Raw genomic sequence first — 6,664 nt, forward strand, 5'->3', positions numbered from 1 at the left:
GCGTTGCTCTGACTGTCCGTCTTGAAGCCGTGACAAAAGGAATCATCCCTTGGGTTGGAATCAAGTGGTTTGGTTTTGGGGATTAGAGAGGTGTGAGACTTATCTTTAAATCTGTCACTGTTTAGCTTTGCATGCTGCTGTCCAGACTATGAGGCTGCTTGGAGGGTCATCTTCTGTTACACAGAAGATACGCTGAAATCAATCCAAGTGAAAGTCGATCGTTGTAACCTCAGCTCTTGTAGTCAGACAGCAGTGTGTTCTGTATTTTGTACTTAATTCACCACTCTTGCATATTTTTTTTTAATGAGAATCTGTTCCAGCAGTCAGATTTGAGCTTTGTGTGAATAGAGGGATGTGTATGCCTGCATCCCTGCTAATAATGCATACAAACTGCACAGCTTTGAGGTTGTCTCCTACTACTTACTGTGACCGCTGGGGCCAGCTCCCTGGATTCATTCAAGTTCTTCCAAGCAGACTGCATTGCTCAGGTTAGCAGCTGGGGAAAAAAAAGACCAGAAAAAGCTAACAGAGTGAAAGCTCTGAGTTTAAATGAAACAGACTGTGCAACATAATGAGAGAAGCTTTCTGATGATTACAGTATGTGAAGATTAGAGGCCTCCCTCTGCTGGAGCATCACCTTGTCATGGTTTTGTGACTTTTGGTTTTTGGTATTCCACATCATAACATCATGTGGGACACTGGGAGTTTAACTGTTAATGCTCAAGTCCTGGGTACCTGCCCAGAAGAGAAGAACTACATCCCTCAGGGTACTTTGCGGTCACAGAGAGGAGATACAACTCCTGGCAAGGTCACCTGATGGGCTCTTTTTCATCCACTCTTCTTCGTCAGCTCTCCTCCCATCTCCCTGCTGCTCAACTGGACTGCGCATCTCACCTCTGCGTTGTGGTGAGGCCTATCCATCTTCCAGACATTCTCTCTCACATTATATTTGATTTATTAGCTTCAATTCTGATTATATTGTGTTATGGTGTGTTGTCTTGCATTCCGATGCCATATTTAGTGGCAAAACAGGCAAACCACCATCATAATGGCCCAAGGATCGTTCAAATAATTGCTATAGATTTATCAAGCTATAACTTCAAACAATTAAAATCTGGGAAAAATAATCTCCTATATACAAGCTGCAGATGCAAAGCACCAGAGGCTACACAGCCTTTCAGTGCCTGTAATAACCACTTTCCCTGGCACTTCACTGCCTAAACACCGCTAGCTGCCAGAAAGGCACCTCCTATGGACTCCCCTCACTTCTCCAGGACCTGTGGCTGATGGAGCCATTTGTCTCTCCTCAGAAGGAGTTCCTGAAAGCATCCTTGTTGTTAATAACATAAGGTTCCATTCAAAAGGAATTTCACACAGTCGCCATTATGCAAAAAGTTGGGATAAAAAAACCCAACTGCTTTTCTGGTTCTCAAACTTCATGAAGAATGAAAAATGCAAACAGATCACATACGGCTTAAACCTAAAACCTTTTTAAGTGGAAAAAGAAAGCAAGAAAGAAAGTCTTTTAATCCCTATTAATTTCAGCATTTTATTGCTAAAAATTACATTAAAGCTGCTTGCTGCCAGATATCCGACAGCCTGATGTGCTGCAGTCCTGTGTTCTGCAGCTTCATCCTTTAAGCTTTTATTTGCAGGTCTTCATTTTCTGAGCTTTTTGGTTCAAGACATTCCTACAAAACTTCAAAACGCATTACGGTTCACCGAGCACACGTATCATTCACTCACAAAGAGAGTATTTTATTATTTGAAATGGCTCCATAAAGAAACTACAGAAGCCTACCAAAGCCTCGAACTGCAGGCCGGGCTGAAAGTCACTTTCACAGGTCACGCACACCTTTCTGAGCCAGCCTTGCAACAATATCACACATCACACACAAGCAAGCATTTTTTCCTGTGTCAGCTGTGTCCAAAGCACAAAGAACGAAGACAACTTACTGTCAGGTTAGAACTGATGCCCCTTCGTGCCACACACTCCAGCTCCTATCCGCACAGAGCACTAAAACTAAGGGCAGCACAAACACTGAGCACCAACCTATTTGCACACACAGAAATTTAGGTCAAAACTCAGCTCTGTTTTCATTGGGGCTGGAACATGCCCGCTTCCCAGCAGACAGTGAATCTCAGGTTTTGACAGCCTTCCAGCACCATCCTACATTTCCTCCACAGCTTCTCATTCCTTTGGCTTGCTCTACCCACTCGATTTTATGCATCACTCTTCAACCATCAATCAGATATGTTGCTCAGAGAGAAACACATGAATCCCTCATTCCTCTCACTGTTTACACACCACTCTGCTCTGCATCTCAGTTCACTTTTAAAATTAAGCTCCAGGCTTCTAAGAAGTCTGTGTGAGGACGAGGGCACATCGCTTCAGGCTGCTGACTCTGCCCCTCCCAGTGTCCATCTCCTTTAGCACCTCAGTATTCACTCCTAGCAAAGGCCTGGCTAGAGGTGCCCCAGGAGTTCCCATCTCTTAACTCCTCCCATCCCAAAGCTTTGGGGCAGTGTCCCAAAGTCACACACATCAGCCCTTCCCTTGCTGTTTCAGACTGCAATACCAAGGCCATCCAAATCCCTCCTCCTAGCAGCCCTGCCTCCCAGGGTTTTCTCATCCCTAGAGGTTCTTAGGGCAGGTTGGATGGGCCCCAGGCAGCCTGAGCTGGTGGGTGGCAGCCCTGCCCATGGCACAGAGTTGCAGCTGGGTGGGCTTCGAGGTCCCTTCCAACTTAAGCAAATATTCTGTGATGATTCTATGACCCAAGTCACAGTCTGCTGCAAATCTCTTCTGCTTTGAAGACCCTTCTTCAAGGCCAGCCACCTGGGCTTTGCTCACAGCCCTTCCAGCCCGTGCAGCGGCTGCAGCCCCACTGATTGTGCTGGCCCCTTGCTGCTCTCCCAAGGCTGCTACAGCCCTGCATCCAGAGCCCATTCCTGAGCACCCTAAAGTTTGAGTTTGACCCTAAAGATCACAGGATATAGCTCAAGATTTGCTTCTGCAGATACTTGAGAAGACTTCATTGTGAAAAACTCAGTGTTTAGAAAGTACAGAACTGGCTGCTTGGGAATAAGGCACTCTTCTAGCAGCCTCCCTTCCTGCGATCGGCTTCTAGCTTCCCTTCTAGCTAGCAGGGCCACAACAGCTGCTATTTAGGGAAGCTGAGTCTCTACAAAATGTGGCCATTATGGCTTTCTTTCTAAACCAAGGGACTGGGTTGGGAGGTTGTACAACAGGCCAACAACATGGGAAACCTTCTGGGAGGTAGGAACCCCGCACTGAATCACCCTTTGTCTGAGCTGAGAGTAGATTCAACCTAAATTCTGAATCCTTGTGAAAGTAGTCTGCAATTTGTGGCTGGTGCAGCCATACACGCCTGTATGGGGTGGCATTTCTCTCAGATGAGTCTGCTGCTCCCATAGGAGTGAACTGTTCTGTGTCTGACTGGTATTTTGCTACTCCTACCAAACGTGCTTGAGGCTGAGCTTTTTGGCAGGATTGACATCCAGTGGTTAATTCTGATTATTCTTGTCATCATTTTGAATAGGAGTATGGGGTCTTGTGGCATGACCAGATTTAGAGGACAGCATCAAACTCTCTTTATATAATTCCATACTGGATTTCAGCAGTTTTGACAGGGTTTCAGAAGTTTTAAGACTGCAGAAGTAATTTCTGACGGTGCCACCAGGGGGCCATCGTTTGACTAGACACGTCAAGATGTCCCTATTTTCCTAAGCGCACAACGTCCCCTCGTCTTCAAAGCACAAGCCTTCAGAGCACAGGCCTTATGAGGAGTGGCTGAAGGAGCTGGGCTTGTTCAGTCGGGAGAAGAGGAGGCTCAGGGGAGACCCTATCACTTTCTGCAGTGACCTGAAAGGGCGTTGTGGTGAGATGGGGATCAGCCTCTACTCCTGCGTAACTAGTGATAGGACTAGAGGGAATGGCTTCAAGTTGCACCAGGGAGGTTCAGGTTGGATAACAGGAAAAATTTCTTCTCAAAAAGGGTGGTCAAGTGCTGGAACGGACTGTCCAGGGAGGTGTTTAAGCCAGAGTCCCCGGAACTGTTCAAGAAACATTGAGATGCTGTACTTTGGGACATGGTTTAGTGGGGAAATACTGGTGGCAGGTGGACGGTTGGACTGGGTGGTGTTGGATGTCTTTTCTCACATTGGTGATTCTTGGATTCTATGAAAAGCAGTGGTGATATATTCACCAGGTGGTTTTTGTTTGTTTGTTTGTTTGTTGTAGGATAACCCAGAGTTGGGAGAACTAGTGGAAGATCATTGGGGAGCAATGAAGAGGAAGGGCCTTGGCCGCACCAGGCTCAGTGCTTCTGCACTTTTCCTGCCACTTGTGTGTAGTCTTCTGCCATCTGGTGGCTGGAAACGAGGAGTTGGTGCCAGCAGGGGAAATGTGCTCCCAGACACAATATCCCCTGGGCTGGAATCCAATGTCCTGGCCATAAAATGAAGGAAGGGGTGCAAGGGGTCTGGAGTTCATGAAAAGCATTAAACAGATGAAGGAAATGCTTGTGTATGTTATTCCTATTAGTACTAAAGAGAATGAGTAGTCCCAGAGCGTAGCCTTGTGGCCAAAAGCCCAACCTGGACCAAACGTAGCCCTCATTTTCATGCTCATCCAGGCCGCTGATGGCTGTGACTTGGGTGAGCTCCTGCAGCAGTGACAGCCCTGCCTGCCCACGTGTGGGAACAGATTGCAGCACAAGATGTGCTCAGCGTCGTTACTTCAGTTTGGTGCTCACAGCATTGATCCTATCACCCTGCTGAGGTACAGCAAGGGCCCGAAGCAGCTGTGCCAGTTGAATTAACCTTTACTTGAAATACTTTTGCTGGATAAGACCTCCGGGATATAGGACTCCTCTCTAAGTAAAGACATTTCCAATTTTTCATACCAAGGATGCACAACATAGCTCCGCGACTCCTGATTTAAAAAACGTTCATCAAAATCAAATCAAGTTAGTTTCGCAACTGTAAGGAGTGAATGTTCAGTATGAAGTAAAAAAGGCCTATCTGGGCTATACCAGAAAGAAACGGTCTGGGACATGCACTGTCAGCAGCTGAGTCTCAGAGGTGGAGGACAGATGCAGTTTCACATGGGCAGGCAGCTGAGATTTCACCTTAATCTCATCAGAGTTTTATCTGCCGCTCACAGCAGACACAGGTCGCGTGAGGAGTGGCTACAGCAGATAGAGAGCAAGTGCTGCAAAAGGGCCCTGCTCAGCTTTGCTCCTGGCTCTTGCATCATGTTTATGCATTTTTTTCTTCAGCTACACGGCTTCCTAGCTGCACACTGTATTCCCTCCTCACTTCTGAAATGCAGCCTGTCATCCCCCAAGACAGCCACTTTCACCAGAACAGTCTCCTTACGACTGTTGCAGGTCTTGCAGCCATTTTGGCGCTTCAGGGAAAGCCAGCCTTTTCTTTCCCATACGTCCGCTGCCAAGGCAAGGCTGTGTCACTGAGCTCTGTGCTAAGCAGGTTTCCTTAAGGACGCTCTGGCTGTAGCACTGCAGAGGGATGTCAGTTCAGTGTTTTCTACATCGCTGTGATAAAAATAATATCATCTAGTTTCTCTGAGCTGTCCCATTGCAGAAAAGCTCTGGGATGTGCATCTTTCTGAAGATGACCCTTCACAAAATCACAAGTCGTTTGGCCACATCTGCTGCCCAAGAAAGCAACGATGAAAACTCCATGGGAAAAAACTGCACCTGCTTCTGCACTGGCCTCACAGAATCACAGAATCACAGAATCACAAGGTTGGAAACGACCTGCAAGATCATCTAGTCCAACCACCCTCCCATTCCTATCAGTACCACAAGCACTAAACCATCTCTCGTAGCTCCTCATCCAGGCGCCTCTTGAACACTGCCAGGGATGGCGACTCCACCACCTCCCTGGGCAGCCATTGCAGTGCCTGACCACCCTCCGAGAGAAAAAGTTTCTCCTAATGTCCAACCTAAACCTCCTCTGGTATAACTTCTTGCCATTTCCTCGGGTCCTACTATTTGCCTGGGAGAAGAGGCCAGACCCTTTTGCACCACAACCTCCCTTCAGGAAGTTGTAGAGTGCAGTGAGGTCTCCCCTGAGCCTCCTCTTCTCCACACTGAACAATCCCAGCTTCCTCAGCCGCTCCTCATAGGACTTGTGCTCCAGACCCCTCACCAGTTTCGTTGCCCTTCTCTGGACACGTTCCAGGACCTCAATGTCTTTCTTGTAGTGAGGGGCCCAAAACTGAACACAGTACTCGAGGTGCGGCCTCACCAGTGCTGAATAGAGGGGGATGATCACCTCCCTGCTCCTGCTGGCCACACTATTTCTAATGCAGGCCAGGATGCCGTTGGCCCTCTTGGCCACCTGGGCACACTGCTGGCTCGTGTTCAGCCGAGCATCAACCAACACCCCCAGGTCCCTTTCCTCTTCACAGTCATCCAACCACTCATCCCCAAGCCTGTAACGCTGCGTGGGGTTGTTGTGGCCAAAGTGCAGAACCCAACACTTGGCCTTGTTAAATCTCATCCCATTCATCTCAGCCCAGTGATCGAGCTTATCTAGATCCCTCTGCAGGGCCTCCCTGCCCTCAGGCAGATCGACACAACCTCCCAACTTGGTGTCATCTGCAAACTTACTC

This window comes from Lagopus muta, chromosome 1 (genome assembly GCF_023343835.1).
Source record: "Lagopus muta isolate bLagMut1 chromosome 1, bLagMut1 primary, whole genome shotgun sequence".
NCBI classification, from domain to species: Eukaryota; Metazoa; Chordata; class Aves; order Galliformes; family Phasianidae; genus Lagopus; species Lagopus muta.